This window comes from Melospiza melodia, unplaced genomic scaffold (genome assembly GCF_035770615.1).
Source record: "Melospiza melodia melodia isolate bMelMel2 unplaced genomic scaffold, bMelMel2.pri scaffold_32, whole genome shotgun sequence".
NCBI classification, from domain to species: domain Eukaryota; kingdom Metazoa; phylum Chordata; class Aves; order Passeriformes; family Passerellidae; genus Melospiza; species Melospiza melodia.
In genome coordinates this window covers 6,207,114-6,228,537 of record NW_026948638.1, presented here as the reverse complement: position 1 = coordinate 6,228,537, position 21,424 = coordinate 6,207,114, and positions in this window count along the sequence as shown.

Sequence of the window (21,424 nt, the reverse complement as noted above, 5' to 3'; positions counted from 1 at the left end):
GTGCCCCAAAACAGGGGGTGGCCCACATCCTATGGTGGGGGAGAAGGGACAACAACAGTTTTGGGGTCTCCCTCACCACTTCCACCCCCCAAGGATGCTGTGCGACTCTGCACCCCCCAGCTCCTCCTCCTCCTTCACCTATGCCCCAGGAGGTGATGCCACTGCTCCCACTGGGGGACACACCAGTGACACTGAGGGGACAATGTGGGTCACCTCTCCAAGGGACTGTAGGGTCACAGTAAGGCTCCTGGAGTCCCATTATGTGACAGCTGGGGGGACTGGGATGCTGTGGTGACAATTTTGGGGGTGGGTGCGCATTTTTGGGTCTCCAGGGTGGGCTCCAAATCCCCTGTTGTCACCACAAAGTCATCTCTCCAGACCTTGCCTCAGTTTCCCTCTTGCTCTGCAGGGACCATGCAGAGCTGATGTTCTGGAATTGGGTTTATGTTGGGGGATTTTGGGTTGGGGGCTACTGGGATGGGCTGGTGGGACAGTGCGCCAGGGTATGGCCAGGCTGGTGGTCATCTGGGGTCGGGGCTGGCCAGGCTGGTGGTCTGCAGGGCCAGGGGCTGTCCAGACCAGTGTCCAGCTGGGATCCATTGTCCCGTGTCCATCTGGACCAGGGTCCAACCTCTCCTGCCCCCATCCATCCCATACTCTCCGGCCAGGGCCACTCCTCACTGCAGAGTGGACAAGACCCTCAGTCAGTGCCCAAATGAACCCAAACCTCATCCCAGAAACCCCACCAGGCCACCCAAACTGAGCCCCAGTGCCACTGGTGTCCCCTGGAAGCCAGGCCAGCTCTGGAATTCCTGGAAAAGGAGATCCACAGTCCTGGGCTGGGGACTCAAGGGCATCCAGGATAGCGAGCACTGAGTCCATGTGGTATGGGGGGACAGTTAGGAACACAGCTGGGGACATGCCTGGGTGGACGGGGGTGGGGGGCGAAGGGAGTGTAGGGGTGGGGAGAGGGTTGGAGGGCAGGATGCACCCAAAACTTCACCAAGTCAAAGGGGAGGATGCTCAAAACTAGGGGAGGGAAGGATAAAAGAGAGGGAAAGGACCCAAAAAGGGGGAAAAGGACCCCAAATAGGGGAAGAGTGACCCAAAACAGGGGGAGGACCCAAATGACAGGGAAAGGATCCAAAACAGGGAGGAAAAGACACAAAATAGGGAGAAGGGATGCAAAAGACGAGGAAAGGATCCAAAACAGGGAGAAACATCTCAAAGTGGGGGAAGGACACAACATCAGAGGACAAAGGGTGTCATGGGCATGAAGCTCTTCCTGCACTTGTAGGACTGCCCTTAGTGGTGGCTCCGTTGGTGTCTGGTAAGGGTAGACCTCTGTGAGAAGCTCTTGTCACACTCAGAACACTCATAGGGCCTCTCCCCGGTCTGGATGCACCAGTGGCTGATGAGAGCAGCGTTCTGCTTGAAGCCCTTCCTGCAGTCAGTGCAGCGGAAGGGCCTCTCATCTGTGTGAAGCTGCTACTGCAGGAGGAGAAAGTAGCTGGTCTGAAATATCTTCTTGCATTTAACACATTCATAGGGCCTCTCCCAAGTGTGGATCCTCTGGTGGCCAATCAGGTGGGACTTTGACATGAAGCTCTTCCCACACTGCCCACATCTGAAGGACCTCTCCCCAGTGTGGCTTTGCTGGTGGACAATGAGTTCAGACCTCAACCTCAAGCTCTTCCCACACTGCCCACATTTGTAGGGCCATTCCAGCCCTGTGTGGACTTGCATGTGGCAGGTCAGGTGCCTTATCCTTCTGGATAACAGGGGGCCCATTCTGCTCCTGACCCATCTACCAGCCCAGGAGGACAGCTGTCCTGAGGACAAGTCGTCTTCCCACTAAAGACTGAGGCAAAGAAGGTGCTAAGCACCTCTGCCTTCTCCTCATTTGCAGTTACTAAGTTTTCTCCCTCATTCAATAGAGAACAAAGTTTGATCTTACTCTTCTTTTTGCCCTTAATATATTTATAAAAACATTTTTTATTATCCTTTACAGAAGTTGCCAAATTAAGTTTGAACTGAATTTTGGTCTCCCTAATTTTTTTCTTATGCGCCCTAGCAACCCCCTTAAATATTTTATGAGACCTCACCCTCCTTCCAATGATGATACATCCTCTTTTTATTCCTAAGTCTCTTCAAAACCTCCTTGCCCATCCTGGCTGGATGTTTGCCTTGTTGACTCATCTTTTGACACACAGGGTTGGTTGGACAGTTGGTTCCTGTGCCCTCAAGATCTCTGTTTTGAAGCACATCCAGCTTTCCTGGACTCCTTTCTTTTCAAGGACTATTTTCCAAGGAACTCTCTGAATAAGTCTCCTAAACAGGCCAAAGTCTTTCCTTGGGAAGCACAATGTGAAAGTCTTATTGATGTTTATCCTGATTTCACCAAATATTGAGAATTCTATAATTTCATGATCACTGTTCCCCAAGCGGCCTCCAACCACCTCATCTCCGCCCAGCCCATCTCTATTCTCAAAGAACAGGTCGAACATGGTCCCTCTCCTGCTGGACTCATTTCCAGCTGTGACAAAACGTTGTCCTCCCAACATTCTAAAAGCTTGGAGACCGCTGTTGAGTTTTACTGCTCCAGCGGCTTGTTCAGCCTTCAGCTCTTCAGTTCAGGAATTCAGTGTCCCAGGGCTCATTAACATCCTGAGCACCTTAACAAGCTAAGCCTCTAGGAATAATTTGATTTCAATTTCCAAATAATTTGTGGTTAATTTGACAGATTTCAGAAGTGTATTCAAACTGAATGTATTCTATTTAAAAGAGAGTGAGAAAAGATTTTTTATGTCCTGTTTAGATTTCTTTTTCCCGTTAATTCAATTATATATGCAATCTTCAATTGACACTGAATCCAAGTACCTCCTCATGCAGTTTGAATAGATGTGGAAATCAAGACCCTTCATGGCTGACAATCAATCAGACTCTGTCCCTACCCCCACCCCACCATTTCCCCCACCCAAGCCCTGGCACTCAGAGCAGCCTTGTGCAAATCTGAGCTCCCTCCAGCCCAGGCTGCACCTGCAGCTTTCAGCTCCTTGGCTCCAACTCCCACTTGCTTTCCTTGGAGAAGGAGCTGCCCGAGACACAGAGGGATGTTCATTTCTTGTTGGCCAACAAAGCCAAGGCAAGGCACAGCTCCATCAAATGTAAAAGTCATTCTCCCTGGCCTTGCCCTGCCCCTGATCCCAACAGCCTATCCTGTTTCCTTCATCCCTGCATTGCCAAGGACTTTCTGGGACAAGGGAGCTCTGGTCTGGATGTGGAGGGAGATGCAAGTGCCACCACTGCATTGGGAACAACAACTCATCAGGTTTCTCCTTTGGGGATCAGGAACTGGTGAGACTCGGAGGCACAGAAAGTTTCTCTTCATGGCCAACAGACCACAGCTGAACAGGACACAATTTAATAACAATCACGCTCTTCCCTGAGCTATGCGCTATGTCTCAGCAGTGTCTGATTAGTCCACCATCCACAAGTGATTTCCATACTAAAATTACTTTCAGACAAACATAGTTCTATGATAGATACAAACACAATTAAGTTCTTGTATCAGGATTCTTGTCCTGGAGTGGGGGCAAAACAGCTCCAACAATTCCTGATTTGCAAAGCTGTCTGTGGTGGATGGAGAAGGGAGGTAAGGCTGCTCTTGGTGTTGAGGAAATTCTGAAAGCAGTCTGACTCATTTCATCTCCTCCTGTCCTGGCTGATCTCCCCTCTTTCCCCTTCCACCCATTGGCTTTTGTCTCCCACCAGGCCCCAGGGAAGAGCCTGACTCTGTGTTCTCCATCCCCTCCTCGCTGGCACTGCCAGGCTGGGATGAGGAGCCCCTCAGCCTTCCCTGCTCGGGGCTGGACAAGCCCAGCTCCCTCAGCCTCTGCTCACAGCCCAGGGGCTCCAGCCCCACCTTGGAGGCCGTTCCCAGACCCTGCTCCAACTGCCAGACATCCTTCCTGCCCTGGGCAACCAAAACCAGGCCACAGTGACCTGGATAATCCATGTCCTTGATGTCCTGGTCACACAGCCCTGGCCCCTTGTCCCCATATCAGGCTCTGGGGTGGATCCTGTGGAACATCCTTTGGTGGAGGCTGTGGCTCCAGGTGGGCCGGGGGGATCCCGGGGGACAGGGACCCTGCTGGGCATGAACAGCATTGGACTTGTTGGGAGAAACTGTGAGGGGGAGCTGGGGCAGAGTGACCAACCCAGTGACCTGACACAGCCCTGCTGGGATGTCACACAGCCCCTGTGTGATGTCACAGCCTGCTCTGTGAGGTCACAGCCCATTCTCCAATGTCACCGAGCTGGTCTCTGATGTCACAGCCAACTCTGTGATATCATAGTCTGCTCTGGGATGTCAGACCTCTTCCCTGTGATGTCACATCTGGCTCTGTTATGTCACAGAGGCAGTCTATCTTGTCATAGCTCCTCAATGACTCCACATAACCACTCTGTGATGTCACACAGCCCACAGCCATCCTCATGTTACCAGAAGATAAATTGTCTACACCAGCTGAGCTGACACAAGGACATTATTCTCCAAAACCCCAGGCCTATGGAAAGCACACAATGCCCATTGTGTGAAAAGGGGAACTGGAAGTTCAGCAGCCTCAGTGTCCTGCCATCTTAGCCAGGCCCACGGGAACACTGGGGTCCACGAGCACCAGAGACCACCAGAGAGATCGCCAGGACAGAAGAATGCATGGGTAAAGGGGAGGGGAAATATGTTAATGATTTTGGGGAAATGATTATCATATGTATGTTTAGTCCAGGACAGTCAATGAATTTGTGAGCAAAATACAGAAAATAAACAGAAACTTTCCTGTACTCAGTACACACAGCTTTGGGAGGATCTATCCCCTGTGCATCCCCCTGAATAAAGAATGCTGCTTCTCTATGCTACATTGGTGTTAAGCAGTTTTCTGTTTTACTGAATTTTTGGTAACGCTCCCACTGCCAAGGAAAGCTCTGTCTCCCACTGTTCACAAACAGAGAAGGGCTGGTGGCAGATGTGGGGCTCGGAAGCTGCCTGGGGCACAGTGACCATGAAATAATGAAGTTTTCCATGTTCTGTGAGAGAAGGAGGGGCAGCAACAAAATTTCTGCACTTTAATTAGGAAGGGCAGGTTTGGCCTATTAAGGATGCAGATTTGGGGAATACCAAAGAAGGTACAGATTTTTTTTTTAAAGAAACAGCCCTTAAAAACAAAGGGGTCCAGGAAGGATGGACACATTTCAACAAAGTAATCTTAAGGGGGAAGGAGCAGCCTGTCCCAGTGTGGCAAAAGATGAGCTAGTGAGGAAAATGACTGGCCTGGCTGTCCATGGATCTTTGGTATGAACTTAAGGGGAAAAAAGAGGATGCATCATTTTGAAAAGACAAACAGGCAACTAAAAAGTATTTAAGGATGTTGTTAGGTTATGCAGAAAGAAAAGGAAAGAGGTGAAAGCTCAAGTAGAGCTTAATCTGGCCACTTCTGTGGAAAATAATAGGAAATGTTTCTATAAATAAAGTAGTAGCAAAACACCAGATAAAGAGAACCTCTACTCTTTATTTGGATGCAGTGGAGAATAGAGTAACTAAAGAAAAGGATGAACTGTTTAACATCTTGTCTGTCTCAATGTTCAATATTAGAACAGGTTGTCCTCAGGACAAGTGTTCTCCTGAGCTGGTAGATGGGCGCAGGGAGCAGAACAGCCCCCTGGAATCCAGGAGGAAGCAGTTGCTGACCTGCTGAGCCACTCAGATGCCCACAGTTGTATGGGATCAGATGGGATCCATCCCAGGGGCATGAGGGAGCTGGTGGATGAGCTCCCCAAGCTGCTCTCCATCATTTACCATCAGTGCTGGCTCAGCAGGGAGGTTCCAGAGGACTGGAGGTGCCAGTGTGAGCCCATCTCCAAGAAGGGCTGGAAGGAGGAGATTGGGAACTCCAGGCCTGTCAGCCTGACCTGGGTGCCTGGCAAGGTTATGGAACAGATCACCTTGAGTGCCATCCCAGGGCATCCACAGGATGGCCGAGGGATCAGAGACAGCCAGCATGGATTTAGGGTAGGCAGGTCCTGCCTGACCAACCTGGTCTCCTTTTATGACCAGGTGACCTGCCTGTGGATGTGGGAAAGGCTGTGGATGTTGTGTGCCTGGAATTCAGCAAAGCCTTTGTCTCTGACAGCATTCCCTGGAAAAGCTGCAGCCCTCGGCTTGGGCAGGTTCCCTCCTTGCTGGGAGATTTAAGAGCTGGCTGGAGGCTGGGCCCAGAGAGTGGTGGGGATGGTGCTGCACCCAGCTGATGTCCAGGCACTGGTGGTGTCCCCCAGGGATCTGTGTTGGGCCCAGTCCTGTTTAATATCTCCACTGATGATCTGGGTGACGGGATCAAGTCCACCATTCACAAATTACAGATGGCACCAAGATGGGTGTGAGTGTGGATTCTGTGGGAGTATAGGAGGGCTTTGCACAGTGACCTGGACAGGTGGATCCAGGGGACAAATTCAATAAAATCAGGTTTAACAAGACCAAGTGCCGGGTCCTGCACTTTTGCCACAACAACCCCTGCAGTGCTACAGGCTGGGGAAAGAGTGGCTGGACAGCAGCCAGGCAGAAAGGGACCTGCAGGGACTGATGGACAGCAGGTTGGACATGAGTGTGCCCAGGTGGGCAAGAAGGCCAATGGCTCCTGGCCTGGATCAGGGATGGTGTGGCCAGCAGGAGCAGAGCTGCTGTGCCAACACTGATCTGCCCCCAGCTCTGCACACAGACATTGCTGCTGCAACTCCAGAGTAGGGAACACAAGGGCATCTCTGGAAAAAAACTTGGCTGGGAGATCCATTAGTTCCTTTAAAGCCACCAAGAGTGCAGCCCCTCATTGACACAGTCTCTGGCCACAGGGAAGGTAGAGACACAAAATGAGAAATGGCAAAAACAATGACATTTCTTTGTGGACAATATGAAAAACTAATAGAAAGGAAAAAGAACAAACCACAACCAAAGCAACAAGAAGTATGAAAGATGTCTTTTAGTACAAGTGATTGGCAGAAATTGACCAGCATTTTAATGTCCCTGAAACCATCCAGTCATCAGTCTCCACACTGCAGCCTTGAGCTCCTGGTTCCTCAGGCTGTAGATGAGGGGGTTCAGGACTGGAGGCACCACCGAGTACAGAACTGACAGGGCCAGATCCAGGGATGGGGAGGACATGGAGGGGAGCTTCAGGTAGGCAAACACTGCCATGCTGACGAACAGAGAGACCACGGCCAGGTGAGGGAGGCAGGTGGAAAAGGCTTTGTGCCGTCCCTGCTCAGAGGGGATCCTCAGCACAGCCCTGAATATCTGCACATAAGAGAAAACAATGAACACAAAACAACCAAATTCCAAACAGATTGAAAACCCAAGGAGCCCAAATTCCCTGAGGTTTGAGTGTGAACAGGTGAGCTTGAGGATCTGGGGTACCTCACAGAAGAATTGGCCCAGGGCATTGCCATGGCACAGGGGCAGGGAAAATATAGTGGCCGTGTGCATGACAGCAGTGAGAAAGGCACTGGCCCAGGCAGCTGCTGCCATGTGGACACAAGCTCTGATGCCCAGGAGGGTCTCATAGTGCAGGGGTTTGCAGATGGATACGTAGCGGTCATAGCACATAAAGGTCAGGAGGTAATACTCTGATCCAAGAAAGAAGAAAACCAGAAAGACCTGAGCAGCACATCCAGTGTAGGAGATGTTCCTGGTGTCCCAGAGGGAATTGTGCATGGCTTTGGGGACAGTGGTGCAGATGCAGCCCAGGTCAGTGAGGGCCAGGTTGAGCAGGAAGAAGAACATGGGTGTGTGCAGGTGGTGGCCGCAGGCTACAGCGCTGATGATGAGGCCGTTGCCCAGGAGGGCAGCCAGGGAGATGCCCAGCAAGAGGCAGAACTGCAGGAGCTGCAGCTGCCGCGTGTCTGCCAATGCCAGCAGGAGGAAGTGGCTGATGGAGCTGCTGTTGGACATTTCCCATGCCTTGGCTTGGGGATCTGTAAAAAAAGTAATCAGGGAATAATTGGGTTTGGAGTGGACTTTAAATATTCCAGCACAGTCTGGGGGCAATTTCCCCCCACTGCCTGCCCGGGGCTCTGCTGCCTGGAGCTGTCCCTGCCAGCAGCTGCTTCCCTGTGCCCAGGGCTGGGCCCTGCCAGTGCTGCCAGAGCCCAGCCCGGCCCTGGGGGCTCAGCTCTGCCCTGCAGACCCCTGCCAGCTCAGGCACTGCCCAGGGGCAGCTCTGGCTCTGCAGGCTCTGATGGCAACATCAGAGCAACCCTGAGGACGCTGGATAAACGAGACTGATGCAGCTTCTAAGGGGTCCTGTGCTGATTTCTGTCACTGCCTCGTTGAGCAACATCTGAGAAAAATTTTTTTCTCATGCTGGACTGACAGATGAATATCTGTTTGCAATTTCCCATCAAGGCCACCCAGACCAGTAGTTTAAAAAAGCAGGATTTTCCCTTTTATGCTGCTCCTGCCTTGCTCCGCTCCCTGTATAAACTACTTGGAAATGTTCTGCAGTTAAATGCCATGCTGGGAGCAGTCCTGAACAATGCAGCATCCTCACCACACCATGAGAGCCCTCCCAAGCCTTAGCAGCTGTCTCTGTTCACCCAGATCTTGTCCCCCAGTGCTGGGAGCAGCTGCCAGGGCTGTCTGAGAGCTGTCCCTGGCAGGCAGCAGAGTCCCTGCCCCAGCACAGCGCCCTGGGCTGCAGGACCCTGCTCTGCAGGACAGCCCTGGGCACCCCTGGCTGCTCTGCACAAGAGAAAAGCAGAGAATGTACTCAACGAGTTTGTAGGCATTGGGATGTTCCAGCTTTAGGAGATCACTCCGGCAGCTGCAGTTGCATTGTCCTGCAGCCAGAGGTTCCTGTGCCAAGGGCTGGCAGTGATTGTGCCCCAGGCACTTCTCAGCACCTTCCCAGCCCTGACTGATTGAAGCTCTCTGTGCTTCTGTGCCTCTCTGCTGTGCCCGGGCTGGCTGCAGGCAGTGCCCCAGCCCTGCTGGGCTGGCAGAAGAGGTGATCATCAAGAGAAATGTGCTTTTGAAGCTTTGCTTGGTTACCAGGAGCTGCCTCTGTGCCAGGAGCCCAGCCCAGCTCAACAGCACAGACACAGTACAAGGACTTTAATGAGCCTCTGGGGCTTTGTGCTCAGGCCCTGACCATCAGTCCCTGAGAGGGAGCTGAAGAAACCTCTCCAGAATTCCAAGGCAGAATCAAACTCCAAAGTTTCTTGGACTTTTAATGGGTCCCACTGAGGAACACAACTGAGAAAGTGTCCCCAGGCCCCAGGCAGAGCAGAGAACTGGAGGCAGTGATGACAGGTGGGGACAAAGAGAAGCCAAGCCTTGGTGCCCTGGGGCACAGCAGCATGGTCTGTGCCACCAAGGGCTGGGAGAAGAAACCTTCTTCTGAGGCACTGGGGCTTTCTGGCACAGCCCCAGCCAGGCTGGGCACTGTCAGCCCCTTGTCCTGCCCTCAGCATCCCCCATTAGCCCACATCCCAGTGGCCTCAAGGATCTGCTGTAAGGAGTCCCTGGGGAGCCTTGCTCAGGAATGGCCCTGTGGGGACTCCTTAATGCTCCCTGCAGGGACCGCAGGTGTTTCAAAGGACTTTGGGTTTGGCTTTTGCCTTGGAGTCTCTGAGAGGTCTGTTCAACCATGGCCTCCAATTATCTGCTTTAATTAGTCCCTGGAGAGGCTTTGTCAGTAACAACACTCAGTGGGGCTCATTAATGCCTCAAGGTACTTCAGTTATTTCAAGGTACTTGGCATTTCCCTTCTGATACAGACTCTGTGAAGTGTTTGTGCAGTCATGGCCCCAGTTATCCACTTTAACGTGTCCCTTGAGAGCTTTGTACAGACACTCAGTGAGGCTCATTAATACCTTGAGATACTCAAGGTTTTTAAGGTACTTTATGGATTTAAGGATAGTTTTAAGTACTTTTAAGAATTTTCCTTTCCACACCGAGTCTCTGAGAAGTTTTTGTGCCATCCTGGTCTCCAATTCTCTCTTTCAAGAAGTCCATGAGGAGCCTGTGTTGGGTATCGTCCCCCTTTCTCTTTTACAACAAAGATGGAACTGAAAGAATTTTTAAGACTTTCTGAAAGCATCCAAACAAACATGGGACAATCACAATACAACAACAACCACTAAGAGAATTAATAATCCTGTTTTAGCTAGACATCATCCAACCATTCAGTTCCTTGTATTGGAAGAGTTTTTTGAACTAGTCTTTGTTTTCCACTTGAAGCTTCTTGAACTCTTCATTCAGTACTTGAATGCTCTTGTGGATTGACTCACTGTGGCTGCAGAGGTTCATGCATCACATGCCCTCAGAGTCTACTCGGCCATGCCCATGTGCCCAGAGTAAAAACTCTATCACTGTTCTGCAAGGTGGCATGTCTGATGGTCTCTATGTCTGAGAGCTGGCCACTCAATGTGTGGGACGTAGCACAGTTTTGCTTACTTAAGAGGCACCCAAGATGGTCTAATTGTCCTAAAGCTTTTGCTGCAGTCACCCAAGGTAGTCCAAATTGAGGGTGCTGCCATCTGATACCTGGATTGGAGCTTGCAATGCCATCTCTTTGATATCATCCAATACTTCTCTGGGGATGCCTGCTGCTTGATCAGCTGGTAGGCTGTGTTGTCTTTCTCCAGCTAGATGGCTGATTGTCAATTCCACCCTTGCATCATTATTAACACAGTCTGCTATTAATTCATTAAGTAAACACTTCCATCCCCCTTCCCCCAGGGTGTATTCTGTAGGTGATAACAAAATGGTCATAATATATTTTAAATCAGGGAGTTAGGGCATGTGCTGTAAACATGGCTGTCATTAGCCCTTTAAAACAAAGTAAGTCCTTCCTATGCTCTTTAGCTGCTTGTGAAGATCCTTGATTTCCCCATAAACCAGTGGCTGAGACCTGGGATTCTGCCCCCTTCCTTCATAACATATGAGTGCAACGAGGAGTTTCCTAACTATTTCCCAGTCTCCTTCCTTAATTAGATGGTGGACTTCTAGGGTGGAGTTCTGGAGGCATGGCCCAGGGTGAAGGTGGAATAATTGGCAGTGGGGGCATGACCCACAGTCGAGGCGGTAGAGTCTAGAGGTTCGTTCTGGGTGGAAGAGAATGTTGTGATAGCAGGAAGTGGAGGAGCCAAGATGGCAGGAAGGTGGTCAGGCCACATTCAGGCTCCTTCCATCTCGAGTCTCCAGGTCACAGTGCTCCAAGAGGGTGTGTTCATCACCATCTTGGAGCATGGTGGAAGGTCCAAGAAATGCAGGTTTGAGAGGAAGTCCTGAGTTAGGAGTTACCAATGGATTGAGTTTTCGACACACCGCTTGCTGGTGAAGGGTCTCAAGAATAGTGTGGGAGATGGGGAGTATGTGGGGTGCAATGGGGTCCCTTTAGATTGAAAGGTTGTACAATTTACCTCCCACTGAGTCCCAAAATTTGGTAGTATATAGATTTTTTTCAGCAGGGGCATCTGGAAAAATTTTAATGATCCACCTCACAATTGATTTTAATTTGCTCTTTGTAAATATTTTGTCATGATCAGTGAGAATTAACAAAGCATCCATATATGCTCCTTTCTACTTTGGACATCTGGCTGCCCATTTTTCTTTTTATCCGCCTTAGGGGGAACAGCCACTGAACACTCCAATTTCATAATGGGATGTGGGCTCATACTATAAAAACACAGCGGCAAAATGGGCAATAAATGTCTTGCATTTCCACAAACCTACCTGCAATCCTTCGCCGGTTAAACCATCATTGTCCCTGCAGATCCTGGCCAAGGTCCCTCGAAGCAATGATGAATCTGCCAGGCTGGCACAATCCAAAATTACAGGGGACACTGGCCTACCCACCAGTTAACCCCAGCTGACATGATTCAATGTCAGGGTCCCTGTTGGGTGCCAAAAGTCACAATGAGGGTGACTGTGACAAATCTTCTGGTTCCCCAACTTCAGGGCAAGCGTGGTGAAAATGAAAAGGACCAGATGCTGGGGAAGATGAAACAGGAAAGCCTTATAAATATGATCACCTGGCAAAAGATTTTGAGAATATGGAAACTATAAGTGAGATTGAAATGAAAGCAAGCTTTGAGACACCAAGCCTTAGTTACTGAACAAATGGAAAACAATGGTATGGCTTGCTGAAAGTAATCTTCTTTTGATGAAACAATACCCTCTGCTTGCAGACAGGTCCAAGGGTCAGAGCAGACCCTACTAGCTTGGCAGAGGGGGTCCATAGAGTAGTTTTTAGGATTTAAAATGTAACACAGTATGGTAATGTAATGATTCTTATTGGCTGTATGTAAATGCTTAAAGATTTGTATCTTGTACTAGATTGGTTAGTGAAAATTAGAATATGCAGCACAAAAGAAGATTTATTGTATTGTAATGGGAACTCCCCTCCTCTTTTGGGTATCCATTTTTGGCACCTCTTTCAAGCTCCTTCTTATGGGCCTGCTCCGAGCTGTGGCTGGCAGCTCCAAACAAGGCCCCTGCACTCACACCCATTGCAATAAACCACAAGTTCCAAGACCTGACTTCAGAGATCTCTTGCCTCTGTCCGTCCCAACTGTCCTACACTCCGATGCTTCTACAAGCAGGATCAATGGAGTTGCCCAAAAAAACCTTTAATAACAGGGTGAAAAACAATAAATGTGGAGAAGTCAAGCACAGTACAAGGGGTGAGATCCAAAGATCTGAGATAAAGGCGAAGCAATAATATATACACTTGGGGGTAGAACACTCTAGAACAAAAATCATAGACGGGAAACAAGTAACCAATAGGGGAGGAGAACTTTGACAACTTAGCATAACAACACTAACGGCATATGAGGGAAAACTCAAACTCACCCTAAGTTAAACGAATTATTCCCAGGGCTTGAAACTTGCACCCAGGTCTTCCGGGGTAAAATCTATCTGACTCTGAGTTACAGCTGGGCTAACTCCCACACCACTGCTTTGCTCTGGCCCCTTGGCACCATGTGGCCCAACAGAGCCACAATGATGTCCTTGGTTCCACGAGGCCCCACAGTGTCACAATGGTCCCTTGGATCCATGGTGCTCTGCAGTGTCACAATGGCCCCTTCATTTCACAAGGCTCCCAAATGTCACGTTGGTCTCCATAGGAAGGATACCATGGAGCCCCCATGTTTCAGGAGCTGATGAACAGCAACCACCAGAGGTCAAGGCAAGCCTGATCTGTCTGTTCTGGCAGGTTTGCTTGGAGCAACCCTTGGATATTCAGAATTATGAAAGTGGAGTCCTAATTTCAGACATTTGTGGTAGGAGAAGGATGATTTTTCCTATATAAAGCAAAGCACAGAGTCTTTTCCAGTTGATAGTGGAGCCCTGGAAAAAGTTAAAGATAGAATCTAAAATGTTAAGCTTTGTGTTTTCCCAGATCAACTGCATCTGCGTAAGCAGTATGATAAATTACAGAATTGTTAGATGGGATGATTGTTTCGTAATTAAATATAAATATTATATAGCCATAAGAAGAATAATGAGAAACTATGTTGGAAATTCAGAGGGGGGCTGAGCTTAGCTGAAATCTATGTATACAATAGAACAATATAAGTTTAACAATTAACATGAAAGTTATATAACAATAGAGTATAAAACATGATCATTTTGGATGTATGGTCGGAATCAGATTTGGGTAATACCCCAATTCCCAGAGCTCTTAAATAAAAAGCACCGCATATAATCCCTACGTGATTATGTGTTTTTGAATGCTAACACAGGGCTTGATACATAGGTGAGTTCTGGCACTCAGGAGTTAAAGACCAGCCAGACCTGTCTGTCCTGGCAGCTTTTGTCCAGCAGCAATCCTTGGATACACAGAAATTTGGAAGTGGAATCCAAATTTTGGCCATGGATACCTGGAAAAAATGGACAGTTCTTTTCCATACAAAGGAAAGCCCAGAGCCTCGGTGTTTCAGGGGCAGATGGGAGTGGCCTTCCACATTCCAAGGTCAGTCAGACTGTTCAGGTGACCCCTGGGAGACCAAGGCAGCCATATCTGTTTCATGTTCCCTTGCCTCCGCATGGCCCTGCAGTGTCACAATGGCTCCTTGCTTCCATGAGGCCTTGCAGTTCCACAATGGTTCTCTGCTTCCATGATGCCCTCAGGTGTCATAATGGCCCCTTGATTACAAAAGTCCTTAAGCATCTTAATGGTCTTCAGGTTTCCACAAGGACCCACAGTGCCATAATGGGCTTTGAGTTCCATGAAGTCCCGCGGTGTCCAATGATCCCTTGGTTCCATTGGGGCCAGTAGTGCAACAATTCCCTTGGTTCCACAAGTTTCCATAGTGTTACAATGGCCCCTTCCTTCCATGAGGCCCTGCAGGGTCACAATGTTCCTTTGGTTCCATGGGGCCCCACAGTGTCACAATGGTCTCTGTGATTCTATGGGGCCTTGCAATGTCACAGTGCTCTCCATGGATCCACGGTGCCCTGCAGGATCACAATGGCCCTTTGGCTCCACGAGGCCCTGAAATGCAGCAATGCCCTCTTGGTTCCACAAAGCCCTGCTGCTTCACACTGGCCCGCAGAGAAGTGAGTAGAAGAATTTCAGTGATGGTATTTATCGTGTTTAAATGTAGTGATTTGTGTAGATTTGGTACATTTTAACCGTGAGTATGAGTATGAGCTCAGAGAGTTCTTTTGCCTTAGATGTTTGATTTTGATTGTGTCCAAAAAATTGATGTGAGTAAATGCTGAATTATAGTATGCTATGTTGTGTTGAGAAAAGCGAGCACTTTGAGAGATATGCCCTTTCCCAGTGGCTTTGTGTGGTGATTTTCTTCCGCTGCATTGTGGTAATTTGATTCTCAAATTGTATAGTAGTGTTTGTGGAGATTTTAAGATTTTGTTGCAACAAGAGTGGCATTTTACATAGGAGAACTATAGTACGGTAATTTATGCTTAATTACGATAGAGTTAAAGGAATTCCAAGAATTCCCCCCCTCACAGCAATTCAAGCCTTGGCTCTAGCGAATTTAAGATAAAGGGGGGGTGCAGGTGCGAGTGTTTGTGTCTGTGGGCATATCAGAGTTTCGGCTGTGACTAGCACAGCCTTTTTGCAAAGCAGTAAAACAAGTGTAAGTAGACACAGAGCTTAATTAGATTGTGCAAGAAGAGAACTAGAAAAGACTGATATTTTGTTTGATCAGAATATAGTGTCTATATCACGTTTTTGATTAGCATGCTGTGTGAGGTGACAGTGGCTGTCCCCTGGGCACAGGGACAGCTCTGGCTGCCCCGTCTCCCCAGAGAACACGAGAATGGCCTGTGAGCAAAAGCTAGATGTGCAGGTATTATTGCAGTGCAGTGTTTATGAGAAACACTAGTTTTGCTGTTCTAATAAGTGTCAGGGCACATGTAAATTAGAGGTTTCTAGTCAAGCAGATTCAGAACCTAAGGTCTTAGAACTTGTGTGTGGGAACCACATCTGATACCTGCCACCTGGAGCTGTGTGTATAGGAGGAAAGTTGAGAAACTACTGTGAAGGTCTGTAAAAAGGTTTGAGTGGAAGCGAGATAGGGCAAAGAGAAATAAATAATGAGAACTGACCAGAGCAAAGAAGTTCCTAAATTAGCCCCTTTTGGGAGAGGGTCACTGAGAGAAGGCTGCCAGTAGGAGCAGCTCAGAAAATAAAAATATTTATAATACTTCATTGCTGTTAGTACTGTTTTAAAATAAGAAGATAAATGAGATAGAGTTTTGTATGCTGAAATGTCTTTGTGTTTTAAGAAATCACCCAGATTTCTTGAAAAGGGAAAACAAGGCAAAGAGAAAGCAAATCAAACATGTTGCTCAGCATGCAGCATAAGATAGCAACGTATGAAATCAGGCAAAGATTATCATGCTGAAATGCAAAGCAATCACAGTTCACAAAATGAGTACATATGATTTGCTAATGGCTCCTGCCAAGGTAAGGGAGGAAGGGTAAAGATGACCTCCCCAAAAGAGAAGAATTTTTGTTGACACAAGGGCCATATATTCAGTTTTAAATAAAACTTTAGTACCTGTGGAGAATGTTTATGTTGCAGTGTGGAGAACAACTGAACAACTGGCCAGTCTGAAAAGTCATCCTTGTGCAAACCTTTAAAGTAATATGTGTACTATCTGTACCTAAAAGCTTTTGTACAATTTGCTCAATTTGCTAAACATTCTCAAATGAGAAAGGTTACTCTAGAGGCAAATGATATAAAGATGTTAGGCTTAACATTAACAGACACTGAAATTAAGAAAGACATTAGTAGAGAGATATTAGAATAAGTAAACAAGTGTTTTCAAGGGTATGGGCCTCTGCTGTACCAGAGAGAGTGAAAGATGCTCCCCCATGAACATCAAGTTTAAAGAAAGAACACAACTAGTGAGAACTGAGTAGTACCCTCAAAAAGAAAATAAAGAAAGAATCAGCCCAATAACTGATAGTACTAGATTAAAAGCTGTCAATAAAATAACACAGAATTTATACCCTGTAGTAGCAAATCCATATACCTTACTGACTTATTTAACACCTGAGCTAACCTAATTCACTATTTTAAGCCTAAGAGATGCCTTCTTTTGCCTCCCTATCCACGAAGCCAGCCAAGAAATTTTTGCATTCAAACTCAAGCTCACATAGTCCATGTGTCTGAAGGCTTCAAGATTCCCCACTCTGATTCGAGAACAGCTTGCAAAGACCCAGAGTCCCAAGAAGCTCCACAAGAAGAAAAGAAGCTGTTGCAGTGCGTAGATGATCTTCTAGTAGCCACTCAGATGAGAGAAGTGAAAGAAGCCTAGATAGTAGCCTTTTGAATCTCCTAAGACTCCAAAGACGCAGAGTCTCAAATAAAAAGCACAAGTAGTGAAACAAAAAGTAATCTACCTAGAGTAAGAAGTGAGTGCAAAGCAGCAGACTTTAAAGCAAAGAAGCTGTACGCCAAACCCCGAAACCCCAGACAACGAAAGAACTCCGAACCGTCTTAAGCATAGTAAAGTAGTGCCAGCTGTGAGTTTATAATTATAGACTGCTCGCCAGACCCCTCTATGCTCTTATTACCAATAGAAACAAAGATCTCCAGTAGACACAAGACACCACATGAGCCTTTCACCAGCTAGAGTGCCCTCATATCAGCTCCAGCTTTGAAACTTCCAGATGCAAGTAAACCATTCTTTCTATTTTTCCCACGCAAAGAATTGCCCAGAGAATATTAGCTCAAGACTTAGACCCTTACTGAAGAGCAGTTGCTTACTTCTCTAAGCAACTAGATGCAACAGCCAAAAAATAGCCAAGTTGCCTCAGAGCTGTAGCAGCAGTCGTGCTGAATATTCAAGAAGCATGCAAGTTTACCCTGAAACAAAACTGACTGTGCTAGTGTCCCACACAGTGTCCGCAGCACTAGAAGTAAAGAGTAGCCACTAGCTCTCACCACAGAAGTTTCTGAAATGCCAAGCCATCATAGTAGAGCAAGATGATGTAGAGATAGTAGTGACTAATATTGTTACTCAGCTTCTTTTCTCAGTAGACACCATAGTTGCCTAAAAACCACTGAAGCTACCTACTCCCGCCGCCCAGACTTAAAAGACACTCCTCCAGATGATGCAGAAATCTAGTTCACTGACAGGAAAGCGACATTGCAAAGTTCACAGTGACTACCTGCAGAGAAGTAATTGAGTCTAGACCCTTACCAACAAGTACCTCTGCGCAGAAAGCTGAAATAATTGCCCTGACCCGTGCCCTAGAAAGAGCAAAAGAGAAGAGAATAACCATCTACACAGACCCAAAGAATGCATTTAGAGTCATACATGCACATAGAGCCATCTAGAAAGAGAAGAGACTGCTGACCTCACAGAGAAAGAAGAGACAATCCAGCTGCTAGAAGCAGTTCAGCTACCTGAAAAAGCATATTAAAGCACACTAGAGAGTAAGCTTAAAATTAAAAGAAAGAAATGAGCTAGCAGATAGAGAAGCAAAGAAAGCAGCAAAGAGTGAAGTACAGATTTTCCTCAAAAGTAAGCCATAATACAATAATACTAACCAAAAGAGACGTACAACTGCAAAGAGTAAGCTACCATTGAAAGAAAGCTAGTAATCCCTTCCCATTTTCGTAGTTACTAGTGAAAGAAAGGCACTAGAAAACACACTAAAGCCTAACTACTTAAAAGCCTTTTATAAAGTGTAACTCCTTTTTCAAAATGACCAAAGCTGCGAGTGATAGAGTGCATTACACAAATCTGATTGAAACAATCGTTGTATCGTTGTCAAGAATTTATATGCCACTATCACTCAAGTAAGCCGACAATGTGATCCTTGCCTCCAGACTAACCCCAAAATATGCCCCCAGCCAAAACTCAGCCAAACTGAGAGAAGCCATGAGCCTGTACAACAGTAGCAAATTAACTTTTCAGAACTCCCAAGGAAAGGGGGGTATCAGTATTTACTAGTATTGATAGATACATTTTCAAAGTAGCCAGAAACATTCCCCACCAGAACTGTCAAAGCTCAAGAAGTGACCAAATTATTTTTATAAAGAATAATACCATGCTTCAGAGTTCCAGCCACGATATCCTCAGATAAAGAATCACATTTCATTTCCAAAATAGTGTAACAGATTAGTAGCCATCTGAGCATAGATCAAGAACTTCACACCCCAGACCACCCCCAATCAAGCAGCCAAGTAGAGAGAATGAATCATTTAATTAAGCAGCAAATCATAAGACTAAGGCAAAAAATTAATCTACCCTAGCCCAAACTCTTCCACTAGCACTATTGCAAATTCAAACTAAACCTTGAGCTAAAAGAATGCTAAATCCTTTTAAAATGCCTTATAGAAGACCATATAGAATACAAAGAGAATGTCCAGAATGTCCACCTACATAGTAACATTAAGCAAACAGCTCAGAGTAATTGAGAAACATGTAGCTAGAACTCGTAGCAGAGAGTTAAATAGCCTAGAGATGATGTATATGTTAAGTCTCTTACAGAGAAGACTTCAAAACCACAGCGAGACAAACCACTGCGAGTACTTCTCACCACCTTCACTGCAATCAAAATCAAAGAGCAGAATGCCTGGATCCATCACTCTCGAGTAAAAAAAGCCCAGAAACCCCTTAAAGAGTGACGCCAAGAGACAATGAACTGAGACTAAAACTTACTGAAGCAAAATGAGTATATTGCAGTCGAGAGTAGCTCATATTTTAGTTTGTAGAATTGTATTGTGTGTAATCATAACTGAAGTTTCAGAACTTAAGAGTACCTCTGTTCAAAGTAATGCTAAATGGCCTTGGTCCCTGGCATTTAATCAGTATACTAGATCCATAAGAAAACCTTCTGAGATAAAAAATTTAAACATTATCTACTGTAGTAATCCACGAGAATCAAGTATGTGAAGAGCAAGAATAGCAAGATCAAGAACTGTAGACTCTTCAAGGCCAGCACATCCCTCTAGCAGAGAAAGATAGTCATAAACAGAAAGCAGTTCCTGTTCCCTATAACAAACATCTAACTAGCATATTAGAGACAAAATTAGGAGTTTTAAATAGAATTGATTCAGAAATACTAGTGAATAAACTAGCCACTGCAGCAAGTAGCCTAACAAAATTGAAGCAGCCTTTATAGTAATCTCTATTGGCATTAGGAACTAGCCAGTGACAGATTTCAAAAGTACTGCCAAAGTAAAAAAGTATAAAAAGGCCAGGGACCAAGACCACAAGTTAATAGTAGAAGCACTTAGTTTTTAGTATAGTTCAAGATAATGTGTCTTTAGCTTTCAGTTGTATACAAGCACAGTTATAGATACAAGCAACAGCAACTCTGATCATATAAGAAAGAAGTGAAAGTAATTTTCCATCTGAAATTCAAAAAATTGTGTTAAATAATGCAATTGATTTTGAAAAGAACTTTCAATCCTGGCAGACTATAGTGAATTTCACCTATAATCCTGTTTCTAATGTAGCAACTGCCTTTGTGCTTACCATACATAATGCCACTGTTTATGTTATCCATCCCATCATTACCCTAAGATTAAACCATGAAAAAACAATACTCTATCCTTCAGAACATAGAGTGTAAGCACGAAAGATGAATAGAAAGTAGCAGACAGTAAACTTAGAATCCTGCATTACTAGAGAACAGATGAGATTCATTTGTGAAAGCAATACTATTAATGCTCAAGATGTATGTTTAGACACTGAACAGAGTATTTGTTACTTTGAAATTCATCCAGTCACTGACCAGAAAACTGTGCTTGTATATACTAGAAAAGAGTGTATGCTTGAGAACTGCTTGTGCTGCTGTACAAATTGATAGCAATGATGTTATTCTGTCTAGTAGAAGCCATTCTAATCTCTGTATTTGTAATTTTGTTAAAATTATTGAGTGTAAGTTTTAGTATTTAGTACCAGTAACATCCCACCAGCTAATTTAAGCCAATTACACGATGTATCACAGACTACCACCTACCCCTAGTAAGATGAACCTTACATTAGTAAAACAATTAATTAAGCACTAAGACCTATTAGAAAGCTTGAAAAGAATCCAAAGAAGCAGAAAGAAGGCCCTAATTACTGTCCAACATAATACAAAAGAGATAACCAGAGTTCTACAAAGAATAAAACAAAATATAGATCATCACTAGTGAGATGTGATCTTTAAGTAGTCACCAACTGCAAATAGAATCTTTAATAAGTTGTGCCACCCCATTGTAGTTTTACTAATATTAGTTGAGATAAGCTTAAGATTATCTATTATATTGTTAATTTAGAACTGTAGAATGCTACAACGAATAGCTGTACTAACATCTTTGTCAAACGTACATAGTGAAGCACTAAAAGACACTTACTGTCATGAAAGTTTTCATTAAGTAAAAGAATTTACTTATTTCCTAAAAAAAGGAAGAATGAGACAGAGTAAAGATCCATTCTAAATTAAGTGAAGTGTCTAAGAAAAGTAAAAAGTCTTTGAAGCCAAAGCTGAAAGAAAAACTCGCATGCCGACACAGCAAAGAGACAAAGAAAAACAGAAAAGACCACAAAGTCGATTTGCCCCGACTTAAAAATTCCTTTGATAAAGAAGAACTAGTGCTAAATGTCACACAGAATGAATATGTATGAACTTATTGTAAAACTGTATGCATATGCATTTAGAAAAAAAATAAAAAAAGACCCGAAATCTTCAGAAGCACGCATGCCTTGTTAAAAAACTTGCATCCGGCGCGCGTCATAAATAAACATACCAAGCTTTACAACTTTTATAAAGTTGTGAAGTTTCTTCTTTCCTCCGCAAAACAAGAGAGAACAGAAAGATGTTCTTAGTTCCACCAGGCCCCACAGTGTTACAGTGGCCCCTTGGATCCATGGTATCCTGCAGGCTCTCAC